Below are 26529 nucleotides of genomic sequence, written 5' to 3'. Positions count from 1 at the left end.
ACAAGGAAGACCTTGGCTCATGCAGGGGACCCTCTAATACCTAAGTCAGGAAACGAATCTGGGTCTAGTTGAATATTGAGGGTTTAGGACTAGAGACTGTGCATTAAGGGCTTTCTTATTTATAGGTGGGGAGAGGCGGTGGTGTCGAGGGCGCCTCTTCCTATTTTGGCAAGAACTGATTATAGTAGGATTCAGACTCCTTGCGTGGCGGATCTTTCTAGATCCTTGGCTAGAATCTTGGGGTGATCCGTGTGAGAGTCGGTTTCCAGAACGCGGACAGACCTGATCGAGGTCAGGTTGAATCCCATAGATGGCGAGTTCAGCTGACCTGAGGCGACCTGACCTAGTCTTCCATCGAGGTCGGGCCATGTTTGTCGGAGGGCAGGTCCAACCTAAGGTGAATAGCTCATATCACAGTTGGTCGATAAGTAGCTCGACTTGTTGTGCCACAGGGTTGTGCCTGCTATTGTCGAAGTGCTGACTTAGCTTGTTAATAGTATGCCGGTCTACTTCCCCATAACAGTACTAGTTTAGGTCAATCATAAGGTGTGCCCTACCGATGATCAAATGTCCTAAATGCATCCTAATGTTGTCTGCTATCTGAAGTGCCGACTGACTGTTAATAGTAGGTCGGTCTATTTCCCCATAACAAAAATAATGTCGGTGCTCCTGGGAGCTACCAGCTCGTAGGTGCAATTTCACATGCCAATGCTATGTTTATTTGTATATCATCGCTACATCGGAGGTGAGGCTCCATCATGGATATAGTTTACACTGTGGATATTGAAGGTGAGGCTCATATGATGGACAATAACATTAATGGTGGGCCCTACATAATAGACGGTGCACATTAAAAGTTGGCTCCTAATGATGAATGACTAACCTCCAAGGTACGTGTTGTTCTATGGATAACCCACGTCAAACCCACGTCAAAGGTGGGACTCACATAATGAAGAGTCCACATCAAAGGTTGGCCTCAAATGATGTAGATATTAAGGGTGAACCAAACAAACTAGAAGATGAATACTTATGTAATGATAAAAACAAAATAAGCTTTTTACTCTTTAGTTGGGAAGTATTTAATTTTCCAAACAAGCGTATCTACTTAATACATACTAACTAAGATAAGTTACTTAAGCCACAAGTAGCTTATCTAAATTAACTTACAATCCAAAGGGTGAGGTTTCCATCCCAAAATGCTATTGTTGAGCAATCCTAACCACTAATTTGTGAATACTATATATATATATATATATATATATATATATATATATATATATATATATATATATATATATATATAGGGCTGTTCACGAGTTAATTGTCTATTAAATGCCCACCAATCTAATAGTCAGATAATCTGACTGTAGCTTTTAGAAATCACGTTTCTGAAAAAAGCAGGGGCATTTTCGACGTTTGGCAAATCATCCGTACGACCGGGGCTTATTTTGGTGAGGTAAAAAGAAGTGGGCTTAAACAGGTAAATGGGTTGTAAATGGGTCGTACAGTGGTAAATTTTGCTCAATACAGGAGGCTTGCACGCGGAGTATAGAAAATTCATTTTTGAGAAATTTACCACTGTAGACAAAACCTTTTAAATCCATTGGATCCATTGGATTTGACATTGCATTCAATGATCAAAACCGTTTACAAGATGGGCCTTCAAGTGGATGTAGGAAAACCGTTAAAAAGGAAGTCCCCAGCTGAAATAACTTGGCACTTTTTATTATTTAACTTTTCTGATGAATATGGACCATCAACTTGATCATTGTTTCTTGGCCATTGATTCGAAAGGTTAAGATTTCCCAATCTTGAAAATTTTTGAGGCAACCACCTTATAGTGTTATATTTTGTCAGATGAACAGCTTGGATCAAAAACATGGCCCCAGATCCAACGGATATGGTCCTAACAAAATGATACGCCTGGATGTATTCAAGCAAACACTAAATTTCCCACACATGCATTTTGACTTATCTATTTCTCGTGCAACACACTCACACGCGCGGAGGTATTCGTGCGAACACGCACTCTTAGAGCACTGTACTTTCAAGTGCTCCTAATTGCATAGTAATGCTTGAACTATTCATTAGTGAAGAACACATTTCATAGGCTGTCATACAAGATTCACATCAATTGGACAATTATAACCATCCAATCAATTGTCTAGAAAATGGACGGTCAAGGTCGTTTATATATAAAAAAAATTATTTCTAAAGAATCAATTTTACCCAAAAATGCTAATAATAACATCAACAGTAATAAAAAGAAAAGAAAAAAAAGGCCAACTTTTGGATGAATTGTATAATTCAATGGATGTGATCAATGCATTGTAGCCTGAAAATGTTTGCTGGATGCAATGGACGGTCTAGATCGCCACCTTCATCTGTTGAATGTGCACCCATCCAACTAGGAGCGCTACAACTAACGGTGCTCTTTCAATTCATCATATCACAATGAAACGTGATTTGCATGCAATAAAGATATTAGAAAAAAGAGAAAATGACCACTGTAGACAAAACCTTTTACCCAGCGGTTTTTATGAAGGAATACAAACTTAAGTGACCAAGTTAGACTAGCACGTGCGGACAGCGACTTTGAAGACGAAACTACCCCTCCTTTTCACTGCGAAGACGAGCGCTGACGCTCCTCCAACTGAGAGTTCTACGAACGGCTTAAAAGAGATCAAAGTTACATGGCCCACAGCTATGTATTTATTATATCCACAACGTTCATCCATATTTCGAGATCATTTCGGAGCATTATCAACAAAAATAAAATCATATCCAAAGATCAACTGGGCACACCACACAGAGCAGCGGAAAATTGATTTTCATCGTTGAAACTTTTGTAGGGCCCACCATAACATTTATTTTCCATCCAATCTATTCATAAGGTCACAAAGACCTGGATGAAGAGGAAAAACAAATTTCATAACGATCCAAAACTTGTGTGGCCCCTAAAAGGGTTTCAACGGTAGACGTTCAAGCAGAATGGTAATGGTGTATGGACAGGGATACGGATATAGCTACGGTTATAATCCGTAGCCATAACAGTAGCTCGGCGATCAATCGTAAATCCCGTGATTCCACCGCAAGTCGCTGTCCCTATCGGCGATTAATCCCAGAATCTGTGATTCCACCCCCGATCTATGGCTACGGATTATAACCGTAGCTATAACCGTATCCCTGTGCACTTTCTTTTTTCTTTTCTTTTCTTTTCTTTTCTTTTTTTCTTTTTTTTTTTTTACATGGAAAATTTTATTCTACCTACATTTTTTTCTAACACATATTTATATAAATATGTAAATATAAGCATATAAAAAAAATTTCTCTTTTTTTTTTTTTCATTTCTTTCTTTATTCATATAAAAAAATATTTTCTAAACTAAATTTAGTTACTTGACGTACCATATATAATTTTAGGGTTGAAAGTTGGGCGGGCTCAACCCGACCAACCTGTGACCGACCCGACATTGGGTTGGGCTTGGTTAGGATGTATCGGGTTTGGTCTTGGGGTTGGGCCATACAAACAGCAACTCGATAAAAGTTGAGTTGGGCTTGGGTTGAGGCCTCGGGAATTGTCAGGAAATGCATGGAAATGACCGTGAAATGAAGAAAAATGATCGTGAAATGCATGGAAATGACCATGAAATGTATGAAAATGACCATGAAATGACCGTGAAATGCATGGAAATGATCGTGAAATGAAATGGAATCGCCGGGATTGACCGTGAAATGCATGGAAATGACCGTGAAGTGAAAGGAAATGACCGTGAAATGAAACGGAATCGCCAGGATTGACCGTGAAATGCATGGAAATGACCGTGAAATGAAACGGAATCGCCGGGATTGCCCGTGAAATGCATGGAAATGACCGTGAAGTGAAGGGAATTGACCGTGAAATGCATGGAGATGACCATGAAATGAAATGGAATCACTGGGATTGACCGTGAAGTGAAGGGAATTGACCGTGAAATGCATGGAAATGACTGTAATCAAAACGGAATCGCCGGGATTGACCGTGAAATGCATGGAAATGACCGTGAAGTGAAGCGAATTGATCGTGAGCGAGGGAAGCTAGAAATTGAGCGAGGCAACGTACAAATTAAACGAGACAACCTAGGAAATGAGCGAGGAAACCCGGTCGACCCCGCAAATGGCATTCACACCCCAAACATTTGAGATCGTTTTTTGTTCCTCTAATAATTGAAACAAGGAGAAACAAGTTTTTAAAATAAGGCAAAAACCAACTTTGGTGTATGTGAAATCTTTTCGTATTTCAATTTTTGACTCAAGGTCAAGGGCTATTGATAAACATAAACTGAAAATTGAGCGGGCCAAACCGGAAAATGAGCGAGACAAACTAGAATTTGAGCGGGCCAAACTGAAAATTTGAGCGGGCCAAATTGGAAATTGAGCGGGATAAACTGGAAATTGAGCGGGCCAAACTGGAAATTGAGCGGGACAAACTAGAAATTGAGCGGGCCAAACTGGAAAATGAGCGAGACAAACTGGAAATTGAGCGGGCCAAACTGAAAATTGAGCAGGATAAACTGGAAATTGAGCGGGACAAACAGGAAATTGAGCGGGCAAACATGGAAATGAGCGGGACAAACTAGAATTTCAGCGGGACAAACTGGAAATTGAGCGGGCAAACATGGAAATGAGCGGGACGAACTAGAATTTCAGCGGGCCAAACTGGAAATTGAGCGGACAAACATGGAAATGAGCGGGAAAAACTAAAATTTCAGCGGGCCAAGCTGGAAATTGAGCGGGCAAACATGGAAATGAGCGGAAAAAACTAGAATTTCAGCAGGCCAAACTGGAAATTGAGCGGGCAAACATGGAAATGAGCAGGACAAACTGAAAATTGAGCTGGACAAACTAGAAATTGAGTGGGCCAAACTGGAAATTGAGTGGGACAAACTAGAAAATGAGCGGGCCATCCACCTCTAGAGCCATGAACAGACCTGAACAAGGAGAGAAGGGCTAGCTTTGCCAACTTCAACTACTCTTGGGTGTAGTTAATAAACTCTAAAAGATTGAAAATCCATTGTCCTTACACAAATGTGCAAGTCCTGAAACATGGCAAATATCAGACTGGTCATAGCATTTTTTTAGGTACGTTAGAATTGTGCTTTGACATAATGAATACCCTGGGAAATAAGCCACTTTCAAAATACCCACCATTATAGCTTCTCCAATTTTACCAATTATAAAGGTAAATCTTTAGAATTTTAAGAAACAAAACTATGTGAGATTACTTCAGGATCATTTGAATTGGGGGCATCTAGATGCATTGGATATTTCAATTACCAGGCATTGCAATGCCTGGATGGCGTAACTGCTGGCAATTGAACATAAAACAATGAAAAGCTGAAAAGCTGCAAACATAACATAAAACAATGACTCTTTGATATAAACCCATAAAACTTATGGTAGAAGACATAGAACATTGTGGGGATGTTCTATGCACAATGAAGCCAAAATGTGAACTATTTAGACCGCCTAAGGTGGATCCCACATTTATAGGGCTAGGGTATATCCAAGATTCTTCATCAGTTATAGGGGATGCGCCTAATATAAGTTTCCAACAACCCAGGGTATATCTACCAGATTACTCAATTTTTATGAAAATGTTCCTCAAACGAACATCCTAGCTTATCCTCTTGAGGCTGCATGCCTCTAGAATGCCAAGAATATCACCTGATTGCTGAGAAACTAGTTTTAGTGCATTATTAAACTGATTCAGTCTATGAGATTCTTCTCCTCCTCATATATACTAGCCTGAACAAAGAAAACAAGCCCACAAACATGAATGAATTTGTCTCATGACTTGAACTCATTTAACCTAGAGAGCATCTAAGAACCAAGGCCCAGAAGTACATATCAAGTTCAATATTGTGCTAAAAGTGAAATCGATCAATTTCTGGACAAAACTAATAGGAACAAAAAAAATGGGAGATTTAATATTGTTGCTGCATTTTCTTAATGATCTATATGCAGCTAGCACATCCGTAGCTGGCTCAGATCAATAGCCTAGCTCACCAAACCATGGACTGCTTTTGCATCTTTTTACTGACCAACTATTTTCTTAACTGATGGTTTGCAAACAAACGATTAAGAAAAAGCTGAAACAAAAATCAAAATTTGATAGAAAAAAGATAAAGATTGGACCTATTTACAATAGTCACTTGCCCATCAGTTGGGTCAGCTTAGCATCAAATTCCTTCTTCAGTTCCACCTCTTCTTCCAAATACCTCCACTTCAGCTCAGTCTTCTCATCTTCATGCAATCATATCAGCTTCTCTCTCTCTCTCTCTCTCTCTCTCTCTCTCTCTCTCTGCTTCAAACTCTTTTATCTGATTTGACTGGCTATCAATGAATTGAGCAATCTCCTCAAGCCTACTTTAAGGACTGTTTGGATTTGTGGATTTTTTATTTTTTATTTTTGAAGAAAATGGAGTTTTTTGGGAAACTCCATATCTTGAAAACAATAAGAAATGAAAAATTGTTTCCCATGATTGTCTTTCAGCAAGATTTTCTTGAAAAAATTTCATCGTTTACAAATCTATATTCATGGAAAATTTGTTGCCAGTCTAGGTAAGGAAACTTAAAGGGGGCATTTTTCAGGAAAGAAGCTGATACGAATGGATTGGCATGTTTCATCGTTTACAAATCTATATTCATGGAAAATTTCATCGTTTACAAATCTATGACAATAGTTTTGCAATTTCAAATACCAGCTTCTAGATTGAGCAACTTGGATTGCATAAATGATTGAGTGAACACATAGCATGTAAAATAGGAACTATAGGCATTAGTGAGCAGAAATGAGCAAGAATGAATCAGGCATTTCATCGAACACATGGACTACAATGCATTTCATAAAACATATCATTTGAAAATCATTTCAAATAAATAGCATAACAAGTTCTTAAGCATAGATCGCAACCCGTGATCATTATCTGGGCCCTCAGGGGCCGATAAAACGGTAACATAGGGTTCAAACTTGTCGGCGGTTTCGAAGTAGGAGTTCGACGCAGGGCGTAAGGATCTCTACAATAGACGTATTCTATTAGCAATTGTGAAAAAAGGGTTTCAATAGTCTAGGTTTTTGGGTCGAGGGTTGGATCTCACCTGTTTGTGGTCCCGCTCGTGGCACGAAGTCTTCTCTCATTGTTCAGGTCTGTTCATGGCTCTGGAGGTGGATGGCCCACTCATTTTTCAGTTTGTCTCGTTCAATTTTCGGTTTGGCGGCTCGATTTCCTTTGTCCCGCTCAATTTTAGTTTGTCCCGCTCATTTCCATGTTTGCACGCTCTTTTCGATTTGTCTCGCTCAATTTTCGCTTTATCCCACTCGATTTCGGTTTGGCCCGCTCAATTTCCAGTTTGTCCTGCTCAATTTTCAGTTTGTCCCGCTCAAATTTCAGTTTGGCCCGCTCAAATTTCAGTTTGTCCCGCTCAATTTTCAGTTTGTCCCGCTCATTTCCATGTCTGCCCGCTCGATTTCCAGTTTGGCCCGCTGAAATTCTAGTTTGTCCCGCTCATTTCCATGTTTGCCCGCTCAATTTTCAGTTTGTCCCGCTCATTTTCCAGTTTGGCCCCCTCATTTTCCAGTTTGTCCCGCTCAATTTTCAGTTTGGCCTGCTCAATTTCTAGTTTGTCCCGCTCAATTTCCAGTTTGTTCCGCTCAAATTTCAGTTTGGCCCGCTCAATTTCCAGTTTGGCCCGCTCAATTTCTAGTTTGTCCCGCTCAATTTTCAGTTTATCCTGCTTATTTCCATGTTTGCCCGCTCAATTTCCAGTTTGGCGCACTCATTCTAGATTGGTCTGCTCATTTCCATGTTTGGCCGCTCAATTTCCAGTTGCCCGCTCAATTTACAATTTGTTACTTCATGGTCATTTTCATGCATTTCACGCCATCGCGATTTCGTTTCATTTCACGTTCATTTATATGCTTTTCATGGTCAATCCCGTGTTTAGTTTCATTTCACGGTCATTTCTATACATTTCATGGTCAATCCCGGTGATTCCGTTTCATTTCACAGTCATTTCCATGCATTTCATGGTCATTTCCCTTCACTTCACGATCATTTCCATGCATTTCACGATCAATCCCGACGATTCCATTTCATTTCACGGTCAATCCTGGCGATTCCGTTTTGATTCACGGTCATTTCCATGCATTTCACGGTCAATTTCCTTCACTTCACGGTCATTTCCATGCATTTCACGGTCAATCCTGGCGATTCCGTTTTGATTCATGGTCATTTCCATGCATTTCACGGTCAATTTCCTTCACTTCACGGTCATTTCCATGCATTTCACGGGCAATCCCGGCGATTCCGTTTCATTTCACGGTCATTTCCATGCATTTCACGGTCAATCCCGCGATTTCGTTTCATTTCACAGTCATTTCCATGCATTTCACGATCAATCCCAGCGATTCTGTTTCATTTTACGGTCATTTTCATGCATTTCACGGTCATTTCCTTTCACTTCATGGTCATTTCCATGCATTTCACGGTCAATCCTAGCGATTCCATTTCATTTCACGGTCATTTCCATACATTTCATAGTCATTTACATGCATTTCATGGTCATTTTCCTTCATTTCACGGTCATTTCCATGCATTTCCTGGCAATTCCCAAGACTTCAACCCAAGCCCAACCCAAGTTTTATTGAGTTGTTGTTTGTATGGCCCAACCCCAAGACCAAACTCGATACATCTTGACCAAGCCCAACCCAATGTCGGGTCGGTCACAGGTTGGTCGGGTTGAGCCCGCCCAACTTTCAGCCCTAAAATTATATATGGTACGTCAGTAACTAATTTTGGTTTAGAAAATATTCTTATTATATGAATAAAGAAAGAAATGAAAAAAAAGAGATTTTTTTTTATATGCTTATATTTACATATTTATATAAATATGTGTTAGAAAAAAAATGTAGGTAGAATAAAATTCTCCATGTAAAAAAGAAAAAAGAAAAAGAAAGTGTGTTGGGATATGGCTATAGCTACGGTTATAATCCGTAGCCATAGATCGGGGGTGGAATCGCAAGGTTCACGATTAATCGCCGTGTTGGGATACGGCTATAGCTACGGTTATAATCCGTAGCCATAGATCGGGGGGTGGAATCGCGAGGTTCACGATTAATCGCCGATAGGGACAGCAACTTGCGGTGGAATCATGGAATCCACTATTGATCGCCGACTTACTGGTATAGCTACGGATTATAACCGTAGCTATATCCGTATCCCTGTCCACACACCATTACCATTCTACTTGAACGTCTACCGTTGAAACCCTTTTAGGGGCCCCACAAGTTTTGGATCATTACGAAAATCGTTTTTCCTCTTCATCCAGGTCTTTGTGGCCTTATGAATAGATTGGATGGAAAATAAATGTTATGGTGGGCCCTACAAAAGTTTTAACGATGAAAATCAATTTTCCGCTGCTCTGTGTGGTGTGGCCCAGTTGATCATTGGATATGATTTTCTTTTTTTTGGATAATGCTCCGAAATGATCTCGAAATATGGATGAACGTTGTGGATATAATAAATACATAGCTGTGGGCCATGTAACTTTGATCTCTTTTAAGCCGTTCGTACAACTGTCAGTTGGAGGAGCGTCAGCGCTCGTCTTCGCAGTGAAAAGGAGGGGTAGTTTCGTCCTCAAAGTCGCTGTCCGCACGTGCTAGTCTAAGTTGGTCACTTAAGTTTGTATTCTTTCATAAAAACCGCTGGGTAAAAGGTTTTGTCTACAGTGGTCATTATCCCAAAAAGGCCGTGGTCTTATAAAAAAGACCAATTTCTGGCTGTAGCCTGTAGTTGCACCCGGCACTGAGTCTCTCTCCTACCTGAACTTTGTTTTTTCAAAATTTTTGTGGCTTGTTTTGGGCCACACATCAAATCCAGTCTATAGCTATGGGCCATCCACATCTTGCCATGAGATGGGCCCATCAATCACAACCATGGTTTTAAGAATCGGACGTGTCCGAATCATATTAAGTAATACTCGATCTGGTTCGGTAACCCGAGTCACCCCTGGTTCATCCATACTGTTCATCCGTTTTTCTGCTAATTTTAGGGGTTGAGCCCAAAATTGAAGCATATCTACCATACCAAAGGAAACAGTGGGAATAATGATTTCTACCGTTGAAACCTTCCAATAGCCCACAGTGATGTTTATTTGTCATCCAAATTGTTCATAAGATCACAAAGGCATGGACGAAGGGAAGACACAAATATCAGGTTATCCAAAATTTCCGTGGGCTCCAAGAAATTTTCAACGGTAGAGGTTCAATTCACACTTTTTCCTGTGGTGTAGTCTACTTGAGCTTTGGATATGCTTCTTTTTTGTCCTTAAAGCTTAAAATTATCTTTTACAATGGATGGACGGAGTGGATGAAATAAATAAATCACGGTGGACCCCACAGAGTTTACTCAGTACGCAATTTGCTTCCATGCATTCCCTATGCACGTGTGACCCCACCTAATGATCGGACTTGACCAGTGCGGCCCAATGAATTGATTGGTTAGATCTTGCGCATGTGAAGAGTCCAGATATCTTACCTGACCTAGCCCTACAAAACGATTCTGGCTTTGTGGACTTCGACATCGGACCATGGAAGCGGTAGACAAACCTTGCACAAAAATCCGGATAGTCTTCCCCCATGAGCTGGACCATGCCATTGGAATCAATGGATAACCGGTAGTCTGACTCAACATATAGATACATGTTCATTTAATGAGTGGATGAGCCTGATTTTTAGGGTGAGAGATCTAGGTGATGGGGTCTACCTTTTTAACGGTGCCGATTTCCTACAAGTGTCACGTTGGCCAAAAAAATGGCATGGCTGGCAACTTACATTGCCTGTAGGTGATTTTAATTTATAAAGGCAGATCCCATAAAACGTGGACCATGGGTTGCAGCCATTTAGGGCCTGTTTGGCCGGCTGGATTAGTAACAAAGGATCCGGACTCGGAGCACGCTTGCCTACTTGGCGTACCCAATCAACAACACATGCGTAAGTTTCATATACAAGCTCAGGTGGGCTTTAAAAAAGTTCATTGATAACAGATATGATGGATGTGTAAGTGCCTAATAGCTTGAATCATATGATGAAGTAGTTAATCTGTCCCAAGGGGCCCTTGTTAAATGTGGTCCATATTTTGTCCATTTCCATCAGATGGTTAGGATGTTGTGATAGGGGAGATAATAAAGCATGGCACAACCCATGATGGGGCCCATCAAATCAACTGCTTATGATACCGAAATGTGGGCAACACTCGTACCGTAGCTACAGGTGGCAATGGGTTGGTTTGGCCCGCGGGTCAACTGAACCAACTCACTTTTGAGGTGGGTTCGGGCAAGTTTAATGGGTAGCAAGGCGGGCTCGGGCTTGAAGTATGACCTGTTTAAGTAAATGAGTCAGGACTCAGGCTTGGGTTGAACCCTACCCAATCCAACCATATAGGTTATTAATGAATTTGGCTAGATGACCTAACCTAGCACGACCCAGAATCCAAAACAAAATAAAGAAGAAGAATACACACACATGTATCCGTTTTGTGCGTTAGGTTGCATAGCCTTTGTGTCATATTTCATTCTTAAACCTAAGTTGGGTTATGGCAGATTGGGTTCGGGCCAGCCAATCCTGATCCATACAATTAATTGGGTCAAGTCGGGCTTGATGAACTTTTAAGTGGGTTGGGTTGGGTTAGAGGGTGATGGGTTGTGGGCCGTGTTTGGGCAAGAGTTTTTGACCCATTTAGTAAATAGGTCGGGCTTGGGTCGACCCTGACCCAGCTTGAACCAGATCGATTGGCACCCCTAACCCTACTTGGGTTGAGCAAAAAAATTGTTGTTTCTTTCTGTTGTGCATCATAGAGTACCTCTTATATGAATCTCTCAAAAAAAGAGTACCTCATTTATGAATCTCTCAAAAAAAAAAAAAAAAAAAAAAAATCAGAAGAAGAAGAAGAAGAAGAAGAAGAAAGAAATACCTCTTAAATAAGCGTCTTTAGAAAACTACCAATTCATTTTCTTAAAATGACTATTGTTTCTTGAATTTGGATTTAAGCTTACTGTGTGTTCTACATATGAATGCAGATTCACCTTGATAAGAAAGTGCCTACTGGTGCTGGGCTTGGCGGTGGTAGTAGTAATGCTGCGACTGCATTATGGGCTGCAAATAAGTTCAGCGGTGGTCTTGCCACTGAAAAGGAGCTTCAGCCTTCAGGAATGGTCAGGTGAAATTGGTTTTGATGTTCCCTTCTTTTTCTCTCATGGAGCAGCATATTGTACTGGTAGAGGTGAGATATGTTTACCACAGTTATCTTGGAGTGGGCATTCATTTGGTATAAATGTTCTTTCATTACTTTGTGGCTGCACACAACATTAATGTCTACTGTCCTCAGAGTTAGGGGTGGCAATGGGTCAGATTAGCCTCTGGGTCAATTGGCCTGTCCAACCCACTTCTAAGGCGGTGGGTCAAGCTCATTTGAACCTTACCCAACCCAACTTGTACGTATGGCTTATCAATGGGCTGGGCTAGATGACCCGACCCAACATGACCCAACCCAAAAACTGAAAGAAATCAATTGACAACCAGGAGAGATGCATGCACATGATGTATGCATGTTTTATGTATCCACTAATTGTGTAGGGTTGGGCATACCTTTGGCCCCATTTTCCATTCTTAAACCCAAGTGGTTGCTTTGGGTCAGGTCAGGTTTGTCTAGCACTGATCCGATTAATTATGAGCAGTGGGTCAGGCTTGGGCTTGATGGATTTTAAGTGGACGTTGCCACCCCTACATAAGAGTTACACAATGCACAGATATTACCATTGAACATTAAATCTGACCTCAACTATTGCTAATATACAATCTCTAGAATTTTTTGTAAATTTAAAATTTATGATACAATCATATTAAATCAACTGAGCAGAAAGGTAATTGCAAAATTATATTAAATCATAATCACAACCAAACATGTAATTGCAATACCACGTGTTTCAAATTTATACTTGAAACCATAGTAGTTGCAATTTGTGGTCTAGTCGATCATTATGAACTGTCCCACTTTGGTCGGTTATTCTTTATTAAATTGAGTTATTGCAATTCAACTCAATTGCATATCCAACCGCAGTCTAAATAAAGTGTTAGGCTCAAACTCCCCTCGTGGTCACCTCCAGTGAGGAGTCTCAAACACGAGACCTCCCGCTCTGATACCACTTTGATGCAAGACAATTAACCACATGCTCTAAAAGCTCGAACTGATAGAGCATGGCAAATCAATCCCTTTATCTCATAGCCCAGGCCCCACATCCCATGGGTTAGGACCTCGGTCGAACCTCCCTCGTGGGCCCCTCTTCACATAGGTTCCACTTCACATGAGTCACCCGCTTCACACAGGTGGGGCCCGCCTCACACAGGCCGCCCACCCCGAGTGTGCCCCTGCATCCCATGGGCCACCCTACTCGAGTCCAATGTGAAAATGCCCCTGCATTAATAAATCAGCTAATGCACATGCCACCTCATGCCAGCATGGCTGACAAGTGCATCCAAGCCATCCATCAAAAGGTACCACTTTATAGATTCCCTACCCCAAGAATCTGGATGGTCCACTAGTCAGGTGGGCCACAATTAACTGAACAAATGTACAGTTATAAAAGATCTGTGAAGTTTTCTAACCCACCAATTTATTTCTCATATCATGGCACACCTACTGAATGGACCACCTTTATCTTTGGGCAGTAACATCTACAAGGTGAGGTCCACCTGATGGATGGATTGGATATTTCACCCTACCATTCCAGCATGGTGTGGCATGTGCAGTAGCTGACTTGTACACGTGTCTGGGCCTAGCAAAGCTCATATTACATAAGATAGTGCTTGTCTTTCTAAATCAATGGGAGAATCTTTTCAGGAATACGGATCCAATTTATGTATTGCATGAGTAAATACAAACTAAGCAATTGCACAGTTTTATTTCGACTGTAGTAAGCTAATATGAAAGAGCTGTTAAGTAATGGCAGCTTTGACACCCATGAGGTATGAACATTACCAAATGCATGGATTATGGATTCTATTGAAGAGGACTTTTTACGGAGGCTGGGAGTCTGGTTACAGAAGATCCAATTGCAGAAAACCTCAATGTGCTTTAGATGTGATTGCTAAAGTAACCCATCTACAATGAGGCTTTGGGTTTCCCTGTGACTGAATAGTTGAGCCTCTGTCTTGTTTTAATGGCCCCAAATTACACAACGTTGAGGTCAGGGGTTTAACATTCATGCATAGCTATTTAAAAAGAAAAAGGTAGGGCTGTCAATGGGCCGTGCTTGGGCTGCACAAGAGCCTGTCAGCCCTGCCCGTTTAAGTTTTCAAGGGCATTTTTGTCAATATCAAGCATGATTGGGCACTCCAAACGAACAGCCTATATCTTGCACAAAAGAGGGTGGCCGGGCTTGGGCTCGGGGACCATGCATAATCATCACGGGCCAGACTTGGGCCTGGATTTTACTTTGCGGGCTGGGTTTGGACAGACCTCAGTCCAACCCATTGACAGCCCTAAAAAAAAAAGAAAAAGAAAAAAGAAAAGAAACAAGAAATGAAAAAACTGTGATGGCAAGACAACCAGACACCTGAGTCGGGATAATGGGATTTGACGTTCGAGTAGCTGAACCTCTAGGATTTGGATCTGTGCGTCCAGGTTGTTGAAGATATCCCGCCACCACTACCTTTGGACATGCCAATGGTCCTGATAAAACCCCAACAGGCGTGCCCAACTGGTGAAGTTTACAAGGCAATGCTAAATTCAGTATATCTACAGCTCCTTATGTTGTTTGAGTTATACATGTGCAGCTCCTTTTCTGAGAACAGTTTCAAATGTGCAGCGCCTTCGGCTGGATCAAAGTAGTTCAGTTGATCCTTTGACCTTGCTGGAGAAGATTACACAAATGAGGATTTCTCAAGATGTTTGTATCAATGATTTGGGTATGCAGTTCTGTTTGGAAGATATATGGTTCTTTTCCTGTTTTCATTTTGTCGTTTCTTTGGGCATATGACAATTGATTCTATGTTAATCTGTGATCTTTCCAGAGCCTCCAGCATTTGAAGTCTTGCCATCTTTGAAATTGTTGAAAAAACGTGTGCTTGCTGCTGGCCGTGGACAGTATGATTCTGTTTTTATGTCGGGGAGGTAACATTTCAAATGCCTCTTTTTTCTTCCTTTTTTTTTTCTTTTTTTTTTTTCGCACTCAGCCTTTGAACTCTAGATCCATTAGTTATTAGAATTTAGTGTGAATTATAGTGGCTGGGCTACAAGCTTAGGGCTTGTTTGGCTTTTCAAAAACATTTTTTTTTTCTTTGTGATTTTGATTCTGAAAATCACTTTTTAAGGCTTTAAATGTGTTTGCTTTAGCCACTTAATTAATCAAATTTAAAAGAAAAAAAAAAAAAAAAAACAATTTTCCAGATTTGCGCTTTTTTCCCAACGCCTAACCCCCTGTTTCCTGCAGTAGCTTCCACTTCCTACAAACTTGCGAAAAGCACTCATAAAATCGAATATCTTTCTCTTCTTGGAAAGTATGTTAATTGCACACGAGTGTAGAGTTTTACACCTTCACAGTTGTGCCATTGAGGCATGTAGGTCTGAGATCAGATCCATCCACCAGTTGGTCTGACCATGTTTGCCCTAAAATTAATCTGGTCCACTTAGAAGGTGGGTCCCAATATTGGAAATAAGTGAATAGGTTAATAAACTTCAGCCAAGTGTTTTAGAGCCACACACACACACACACACACATATATACTAATTGTGGCCCACCTAACTAGTGGATCAACCTACTGCTTGGGCTGGGACATCTATATAGTGGTGCCTTTCTAATGGATGGATTGGATCTAGGACCTACATGCCATGATGGCAAATGTGTGGCATGTACATGAATTGTATTGCACACAAGTGGGCTTAGCAAATCTCATCTTTGGAGAAGCCGGATGGACGTTGACTTTCCTATAACCACTACGTGCAGCTGTGGGGCCCACCATGATGACTGCGCGACATCCACTGTCCATCTATTTTGCCATATCATGTTAGGGTATTAGTAAAAAAATGAGACTTAAGTGGACTACGCCATAGGAAATAGTGAGGATTCAAGGCTCACCATTGAAACCTTCATGGGGATTTTTTTTTTTTTCCCATGCAAACATGCAATTTTCACAGTAGCATTTTTCAATAAACAATCCCAGTGATATGTTGCTTGAGAATCAATTTTGCAGCTGCTAGATGCAATGCCAAAAAGGCCCTCAGCTAGCAGATTGCTCTGGGAAGCATTTTATCAACGGTTTTTTTTTTTTTCCCTTTCTTTTTGGAAGGAAACTGATACTGAAAAAGAAAATGTATACATCAAACGAGGGTGCAGAGGAGCTGATTCTGAGTGATCCTCTTGTCATTCCTTTGGCAAGAGAATCGGCTACCCTATTCGCAATCCTTGGAACATTAGGCCAGAATTGATCTTATTTTGGAAATACAAAAAACATAACTCCAAGGTCCATCCTTCAATGACTAAATTTCCTTGAAAAGGGACCAGACTAATCTGTAAGCCTCTCGTAGTGCTACTAGAGTCTCCACCTTATTAGATTAATCATCGTAATATAGACCAGATCAATGGGCTGGACTGGCGTATCAGGCTTTTGGGCTATGCCTGCTTTTCAGTGAACTTGGGTTGTCAAATCAGGCTTGAGGGCTGGCCCTAGGCCTAAAATTCAAGCCCATTTGTAATTGGGCTGGTCAAGGTCTAAAAGCTTGTTGGCCCAGTTTGATTGGGTTTTCAAGAGCCTTTTCCCACTCACCCACCCACCAACACAGTTCCAATCTTTTAGCAGCAAGACCCGATCTTTCTAAACAGGCATCCTAGCTGATTATACTTGCTAACAAATTCAAAACAGAAGCTTCCTTACTCCCGCACCCTAACCTGGTGCCGCTTGACTTCACATTTTATGCAATTATGTGCAAGACCATTGTTCTAGTGTGTTTTACATGTGTGTTTTAGACATGGAACATTTTTTTTTTTTTAAAGTGCGACCTATGTACCAATGGAAAACTTAATCCTTATTCACATACCCTGAATGAGAGCATAATTGTTTTAGAGAAATTCTACATCAAAAGCACTTCATATTCAGCCTATGAAGCGTTGTTCCATCAAACACACCGGAAAAACATGTCTGGTGATTTGGATCAATGATCTGGTGGACCACCAAGCAGCTGGCTATAGGCCAAAAGGCATAGTGATTTGGAAACTCTGACCAATCTGAACATTGCAAGTTTTGCTTATTGATTGTCGACCATTTCTCATCTTTATTAGTTGACTGCCCCCTTTTCAGGCCACTGATTGGGTGGTACCAATCACCTTGATTTTTGGGATATGGTCCATCCACATGGTGGGCCACCAAGTTAATGTCTCTGATCAGTGTATACAAGTCCCATAGCATACACCTTGTATGTGTTTGTTCATCACATATTGCTTGACATCTTTTATAATAATCTTGTACAGACATTCTTGTGGTTGACACTTCACATGATTTCCTGCAGTGGAAGCACCATTGTCGGAATCGGTTCTCCAGAACCCCCATAGTTTGTCTACGATGATGATGAGTACAAGGATGCCTTTGTATCTGGTAAGATACCATAACTCATTCTCACATGTAATTTTCGTTTCAGAGCCCTGAATTTCAAAATGGACACCAGACCTATAGATGGAGCAAAACATTAGATCATGTACCAAACATCTCCCACTCTCCCATTGTAAGTGGGCAGGATTCCTATGTACTTTTTTTTGGTGATCCACTGATTCCCGTGTACACTCAAATTTTGGTTTCCGGACTTTTCGAAAGTAGACTGTAAATGTGAACAGGGATTTCTGCCCACAGTCAATATACAGCTGGAAATGTCTGATATAAGTCTTGTGAACCAATTCCCACATCTGATATTTTCCCATAGGATTATTGTGAAGTAGGCAAAGCACCTTAGTTGTTTCGCAAATGATGACGAGACCCACCACACATGTGATGACAAACTTGCATTGGATCCTGGCAACTCATGAGGTGGGTGGCAATGCGAACATGACATAGCCCAAAAATAAGATTCCAATCACCAGGTGGGTAACACTGAATGTAGACCCCTTCCTCTAACCGTCCATGTGTCCGATACACAGGCCACCTGATTAGTGGACCATCATCATTTTTGGGCCACGGCATGTTCGCAATGTCCACCACTTGTTGAATGGCCTAAAACTCATTCATGTGTGCCACATCGGCATGTTTGCACGAATCACCTATTCAATCTCTTGTACGAATCACCCAAGATTTTTCAATTTGTTTTGGAGAGTCCAGTAAACCTTTGATTGCTCGGGTTGTGCATGTCATTTCTAGTAGAGGCAGGGACTCATACTTCAGAAGAAATTTACACTGCTTGACCACAATGACTGGCGTTGTCTTGGCCAGAACTCTGTACAGCTGGGACCCACCTTCCAGTGATCCAGCCCTCCACTTGGTTTGTACTAAATAAGATGGTTGTCGCTGTACAACTGTTGGCATGCAAATGGATAGTGAAAATGAAATTATTCCCTCCACTCCATATGCAACTAGGAAATTTCCACCAGTGATGGCCAGGACTGTTTGATGGAGATATTTCATCCATGATCCTATCAAAACAGTGGCCCATCAGATGAATGATTTGGATGACTAAAAGGCGGGCCCATCTCTCCAGATTGTTGATCCAGCTAGGGAAAAGAAAAAACCAGTAATTCAAACCGGATACCTAACTCACTAGGAGGGTAATTTGATAAAAAAAGCATCCATGCGACCATGAAGAGTACTCCTTCCTGAGCGTGTAACTTCTGATAGAGGCGAGGAGAAGAGAGCAATATCCCATCTTGCATCTTTATGAAAACCACACATGTATTCTTCACTATGGAAGTGTCCCTTCCCTAGACACTAGGAAACTTGTTGCCTGTGCCATGTGTCCAAGCAACATCAGTATGAAGAGATCAAAAGTAGGCAAAACGGAAGATACTAGGGTCATAATGCTGACGGGGGATTGGGATGGAGTTCTTTTGGAAATTAGTTTCTTTTGCTTGGTGTAAGAAGCAGGAGCAGCAGCAAAAAGTACCAACCGAGCAATTTTTAGAATGTAACGTGCAGAAGTGTAGGATCACAAAATGAGGAACGTCTAGCTGCCTTAGTAGAAGATTCATTCAACTAATAGGATGTTGTATGCAAGTGTCTTAGGCACTGTTTCTTCGTTGGATCTGAGGGCCCAGTATAGCTGGGCCCCAATCACCAGGGTCCAAGGGTGACCCCCTCCATGGGTCTGAGGGTATTTCTAGTAGTGTGCTTTAATTCCATTTCTTGCTCCTCAACTTGGCTTCACAATCTATCACAATTACCCTACACCAAGTATACATTTGAGAACAAGGTTTAAAGTACCGTCCAAAAATATCGCCCGATGTGAACCGGTTTCCTCCATAAACAATACGGCTGTATCAGACTGATAGTGGGGTGATATGATTTGGGCTTAGTGGCAACCAATACTGTACACCGAAAATGAATTTCTGTCCCTGTTTGAGACATTCAAGCTGCGAATTCTACCATGGAGAAGTGATCTTCTAGATGGCACATATCGTTCCTCCAAATGGGTCTATATGAGGAATTTACTGTCTGGTCCTTGAACGGGCAAAGGCGCCCAGTTTATGGAATTTGATAATTGGTCCATGGAAATTGAAAGGGTTCAGCAGATCACTCCAACCCAAGTGAAGCCCCCAAGAGTGCCCTTTGACAGTTAGAAGTACTATACCATGTGCAAACAGAGGATATGAACAGAAGTGCAGTTCATTGATTCAAACCATCGATGTTATGGACCGGTCTGTTGACATCCCATTTACTGAAATAATTTCCCAGATTAGAACATCCTATCCATTGAACCTTTGGTCCATTGAATATGGCCACTTCAGCATTTCCTTACCAACCATCGATTTGCTGGCTTCCAACTTTAAATTTGGTATTTTTACTTTCTAGGAGATTTAATGCATTTGCCATCTAGAATGGGTCTGATCACTTCAGTGGCTTGGATCATTGAATCTGGATGCCACTTGCACAAAATGAAAACATAAACCTACTGTCTGTATTCTCTCATCAACTATTGAATAAAATATGCCCCGGTTAACTGGTACTTCTGAGAAATCAACCTGTTAAGGTTGACCCAAAAGAGCAGTTGTGGACAGAACATAGCCAGCATTTTTTGAACGGCTTGAGCTACGATGAGCTTAAGGTGAGCACGCGGCTTTAAAAAATAAGAAATTTGAAACAAGTTCTTCCATATTTGCCAACCCATGGCCAACTAAAAAGGTGAGACTGTGTCTTGATTTTTTTGTTTTTTGTTTCTATTTATTAGTAATCATGTCAGCAGAATTGTATTTTTCCTGTTTCCTTTCATATACATGCATAATGCATCCTCAACTTTCAATATTATTCAATGCAGAGGCACGCTTTCTTACCCGCGGAGAGAACCAGTGGTACACCAAGCTGAATTCCACAACGAGTTCTTTTGAGTCTCCTGCCGATCTTTCACCGACTGTTGAGTAATTCTTATATGATATTGTTTCATGAAATGGGATCCAGAACCTTATTTTCTTGATTAATACAAGTTTTTTTTTCTTCTTCATATTTTCCCTTTCCGAGTTCATTAAATATGTGTTGATTGGAAGGATGGGTAGGAAAAAGATATATGTAAAATAAATAAATAAAAAGCAGTATGGGAAATGTTCGCGATTAATTATGTTTTGCTCATTAAAAGAGACGGTAAAAATTCTCCAAAAAGAAATCAATGAGTGAGAAGTTTGTGTTTGGATGTGATTACAAAACGGAGTAGAAATATTTATATGTGCGCATGTCTATATTTTATACAAATTAACATTGTTTTAGCGGATTTTGTGTAATTCTTTATGGGTTTTGTGGAGTGGAAAGGGTATGAGAAAAAAATAAAATGAAAAGAAGAGGTTTGAACCCACCAACTCTAACACAACCATGGGAACCTACCAGTAAAGAAAGCTGGTTGCAGTTAAAAATTATTCTTATAAAAATACATGGGGAATAATCTTCCTTTTCAAAGATTCTATATGAAATCGAGATACCTTTCAGAAAATTCTAACGATAGGAGTAGATGCCTATCTTGTTTTGAAGGTGGGAGAAAAGATAAAACTGATTATTGATCAAAATTAGAGTTTGAAATTCATGTAATTAACCCCTTTGGTTAACCTGAGAAAAAAAATGGGATAGATTTACAAAAAATCTCATTCAGTTATATATGGTAGATTAAGATGGGACACCAAAAGAATTGACTGTTGGACTGTGTGAGTCAAGAAACTCTCAAGTATGGTTCTAAGGGAAGGAATTGACCCACCTAATCCAACCGGGGCGAACAGGCCATTTGACAATCGCATGGTGCTGTTGAGCTCAGTCGAGATCCTTGGACGACCCATCATGAGATCTAGATGGTTGCTTCATTGTGTCTAACATTCATTTCATTTACAACCCATCATGTGTTTTAGAACCTAACCAATATGCCAAAAACCCTTGGACTAATGGAACACGTCAAGCTAGCCTCTTTACATTGTTGGATCATAATAGTCTACTATGAGCCACAACCAACAACCGCGGCAACGCACTCTGCGGCGGCACTCATTCTAGCCTTTTTTCCAAGTAGCCCTTTATGGTGGACATGGTGTTGGCTCTGATAACCTAACCAATATGCCCTAAGTCATAGGACTGATGGAATGTGTCAAGCTACTTTAAGCCGTTGGCATCATTGCACTATGAAAAACCACATCAATCAAATCGATAGGTCATGTGGATTATCAAGATCTGATGAGGCCCCATTCAGATTCCATTTGAATTTGAAAATTCCAATCTTTAATTCTCATTCTCATTTGAAATCATTTTCAAATTCAACCTATAATTAGTGTTGTCTAATTGGGACTTTATTGTAATGCTTATATTATTGAACGCAATGCATTCCTTGGAGGGGGCTGAGAATAACAATTATCCTTCAATCGTGCTTTTCTTCTATCTTTCCCAATTATCTTTCTCCTTATTCTATTCTAATCTTTCTTCCTTATCTCTCAATTGTTGTCTCATATCTTATTCAATTCTATTTCTTTCACACATTTGGTTAAGGTACATATCATTTGGTATCAGATAACAACAATCCATTATGATGAAAATATAGGAATCCATTAACCAGCTTGAATTACAAGTGGCAGCCATGGCAGAACAAACCGTAATTTTGCAGAGCTGAAGGACACTTTGTGGAAACTTCTGCAACTTAACACCGGCAAGACAACCGAGTCACCCTAAACACACCATGCATCTCCATTGCTACCCACACCTCCAATGGCCTATAATCCCATAATAGTTGGCTCTTCTTCCACGTTGCAGACTATATATACAGGGGTGGATTTCCGCCGCTTCAATGGGGAGGATCTGCTCAGCTGGATCTACTAGGCTCAGCTTTCTTTAACTATAACCAAATCCCCACACATGAGAAGATTGGTTTAGTGGCTTTCCACCTTGAAGGCAAAGCCATTCAATAGTATTATTGGATGGAAGATATCATATCGACATTGATGTGGAAAGAAAAGATCGCTCTAGCCAACAAATTCAACCATTCCTACACGGAGTGTTTTCTTCCCTCAGTTGCCGTTATACAATTCACACCTACGCCATCCACGACCCCTGAAGCAATTCCCATCAAGCACCTTACACCATCCGAAATGGAGGAACGACGTAATCGGAGTTTATGTTATAACGGGGATGAGCAGTTCCATTGAGGCCACCATTGCGAAAAGAAACTACTCTTTCTCATAGAGGGAGAGTGGCTGGAAGATCATCCCATCTCTTTTGACCCCGGAGGACGTGGAAGATTTGGGAGAGTCTCTCTTCCTGGTTTCTTAATTTCAATCCTGAGGATAAGGTTCTTTTGATAGAAGGTGAGATGATGATGTCCTATTCTAATTCCATTTCAATTTGAAAATTCCCATCTTTAATTCTCATTCTCATTTGAAAATATCATTTTCAAATTCAAATTCATGTTTTAATTATTTATTTTAAATTGTCAGTTATTTTTTTATAATTATTGTTGTTTAATTGGAACTTTATTGTAATGCTTATATAAGTGAATACAATGCAATCCCTGGAGGGGGCAGAAAATAACAATTATCCTTCAATCCTACTTTCCCTCTTATCTTTCCCAATTATCTTCCTCTGTTCTATTCTAATCTTTCTTCCTTATTTCTCTTATCTCTCAAGTCTCATCTCATATCTTATTCAATTCTGTTTCTTCCACACATTCGGTTAAGGTACATATCAAGCTCATTGATATAAAAACTAGGTCTAATCAACAATTTGATTCTTCCATTCAATAGGCCTAATCTTGGATTGTTTATACTTATGAAGCTTCTCTTTTATCATGCCATCCTAACCATTGCATCCATCACTTGAGAAATGAATGACTATAAAAAGAAGGCCATCTCATGGATGGATTTGAACATTCGATCAGTCTGATTTTTTTCTCACCTGGAGCTAGTGATTGGCGTGGTCGAGTGCCTCAATGGAAGAAGATACCGGCACAACATATGATTGTTTCGGAAAAAAAAAATGATGACCCACTAGCTCAGTGGACCCTAACACTGAATGTGCATCCTGATGTGGCATATTCATATTCTGTGGGTTGAGCCATGCTTCATCATCTAGACCGTCGATTTGATTAACCCATGTTAATAGATCCTAATCATTCAATGAGTGGCCTAAAATAAAAGGTTATTTAAAAATTACAACAATGTTGTAAAAAATCCCAAAGGTTGGATATCTAAGATCTTACTAGTTGGATTGCCCATCTATGAGGCACATCAAATCAATAATGTGTATCTATCAACCATGGTTTTTATTAAGATGTTCCTAGTCCATTAGAAGCATATGATCTCTTAAGTGAATGTGCCACAATTCACTATTCTCTACCACACATATCTTCCATCAAGATCTTAATATTTTCGGGTTTGTTTGGGTGGGGATTTCACATGATTGTGATTAAGTCTAATCCCAAACCAGCATCTTTTTGTTTTTGGTTTTTTTTTTTTTTTCTTTTTCTAATACTTCTTTAATTGAGTTTATGTGGAGGAAAGCATCGATCTTACATAAAAGACATGCGCCCACTCAAATCAGGATTACATTAATCTTGATTAGGCAGAATCCACTACCCAAACGAACCGTTAATATACTATTTTAAATTTTAATTCTTCATATCATACCTTAAATTAATCTAATGAGGTCTTCTTCTATTTTATCAATTTAATTTTCTACTTAATATTTATTAACTTTTTAGTCAAACTCAGTTAAAATTAATGATATTTGTCTGAGTCACCCACTAAGTCAACTCATCCGAGTCTTGATTTATTAGTAGATCGAGTGAAGTCCTGATTACCAGTTTTCAATAGAAGGTTCACTAATTTTAGATGTGTGGTAGCCACATGCATCTACACAAGCACACATAGCACAATATAACATGTGATATATAGCTTTTCATTAAGTGAGCTATACTATTGTGATTTTTTTTTGGCATAAAAAATTAAGCCATCGAGTCTAAACCAATAAATCAATGGAAAAGAATTCTAAACTCGTAATTTACCTTTTATGATGTGGCCCACTTAAAGAGTGAAATTGCCTTGATTCTTTATGCTATAGATCTAAGAATGGTTTCTAACCTAATGTTAGGTTCAATTGGTAGACACGTTTCATAATTGTACATTTTCGACGTGTGGGTTTGTGTAGCTCTATATATGCATGTGGTTTTAGCAAATCTATGCGTGGTTGTGTAGGGCTTTATACGCGTGTGGAATTAGCAAAGTTTATTAACATACAAATTTTCAATTAGAATATTAAGAAGTTCTATATGCATGAGTAACAATGTACCATCTAAAATCTTTTCGAGTAAATTACATTTATAACGATCTCCATTAAACTTTTCCATCTACTCAATCCTACTAGATGGCGACCATCAGCCCCTGATTATTATTTTTCATGGGATTTTTACTCAAGGTTGCCCTGGATTTGGATTTGGACTTTACCAAATAATTGATATTCTCAAGCAGTACTTTTCTAGAGGAGAAATTATGTTACTGCCCACCATTATTTTTCTTTATAACAAAGTCGAGAATTGAGATTGTGGGGCCCATGTATTATATCTCTCGTTCAACCCATCCTACATATGCACACCAACATTATTAATAGACAAATCCAAAAGTAGTAGATTCAATTATTTATACCTGTCTTGACGCAGTCCACACCAACCAATAAGAAGCCACCACGTGTTGACACACTTGTATAGAATATGGGAGAAAAACGTACTCGATCCAACAGAGACTACCAATGAGTTGATGCTCAAAATCGTGCACACAGCTAGGACTTGAAAAGGCGATCATCTCTCATGGGACTTGACTAATGTACACAGGATAAGTGCGACCATTAGTGTGTCAAGGAAGTTCCTAAAAGACCTGCCGGATTCTTCGTAACTAACATATGCATGGCATGGTCACCACGAGATCAACTTAGAAAGGGGAATTTCCCAAAGGGGATGCCCAAGATTTCCTCAAAAGTTGTGAGAGACCGGGAGCGAACAATGAAAACTATCCAAAAATAGAAGCAGATAACATATGATGGTGTCACCAAATAAGGAATTCATATTGTAACAAGATACGACCACTGCATAATTCGAAGATTTATGCGCAAGTCACGGAACCTTACGCATTGTCATTGCATCTCAAAAGTCTATAAAAGCAATTCTCAAGGCGAAGCTCCTGGCCTTCGCCAATACAAATCAATCAATCCTTTAAGGTTGACATCACTTATCCCTTCCATTCTCCATGGACAATTATTAATTTTGGCTTCTTATTTTAGTTCCTCCCTTTTCTTCCAACCATGTTGTAGCAAATTTGGAGTCAGTAGTTCTTGACTTAGTTTCGCTACTGTCCAATACATCGTTGTAGTACACACATAGGAGTAGATTAAATATCCATGACTCATTTGTTGGATCCTCAAATTATCAAATTCTTACTTGATATATCTCCAGTCACATCCTACTGGCTTCATACCACAACCGTTTCACGATCGTATGGTAGTTCTCATGATCGTTTTACAAGAACAAGTTGTCGTATGTATTTTATTCTTTCCTCTTCTTAGGGGTTTTTTTTTTTTTTTTTTTTTTTTTTGATGTTACTACTCTAGCATTCTAATAAATAAAATTGGCAATCCAACTTTATTTGAATTGTCTAATTTTTTATTACTTCATTGAGAAACTTGATCTACTATTACCATTGGAAGAAAAAAAAAATAAAAAATCTTATTTTCTAGGCAAAAAGATCACATTTAGGACTAACCTGCCCCTTCTAAATTTGCCCAATCGTTGTAACAATT

The 26529-nt window shown here is 39.9% G+C and overlaps 1 pseudogene; it reads left to right on the top strand.

The window, feature by feature from the left end:
- The first annotated feature begins 310 nt into the window (after positions 1-310).
- LOC131226879 (4-diphosphocytidyl-2-C-methyl-D-erythritol kinase, chloroplastic-like) lies at positions 311-23311 on the top strand (annotated as a pseudogene).
- Positions 23312-26529: the final 3218 nt, after the last annotated feature.

Source organism: Magnolia sinica, chromosome 15 (assembly GCF_029962835.1).
Source record: "Magnolia sinica isolate HGM2019 chromosome 15, MsV1, whole genome shotgun sequence".
Taxonomy (NCBI): Eukaryota; Viridiplantae; Streptophyta; class Magnoliopsida; order Magnoliales; family Magnoliaceae; genus Magnolia; species Magnolia sinica.
Note: the sequence above shows the minus strand (reverse complement) of the source record. Positions and strands in the feature narration are given on the sequence as shown.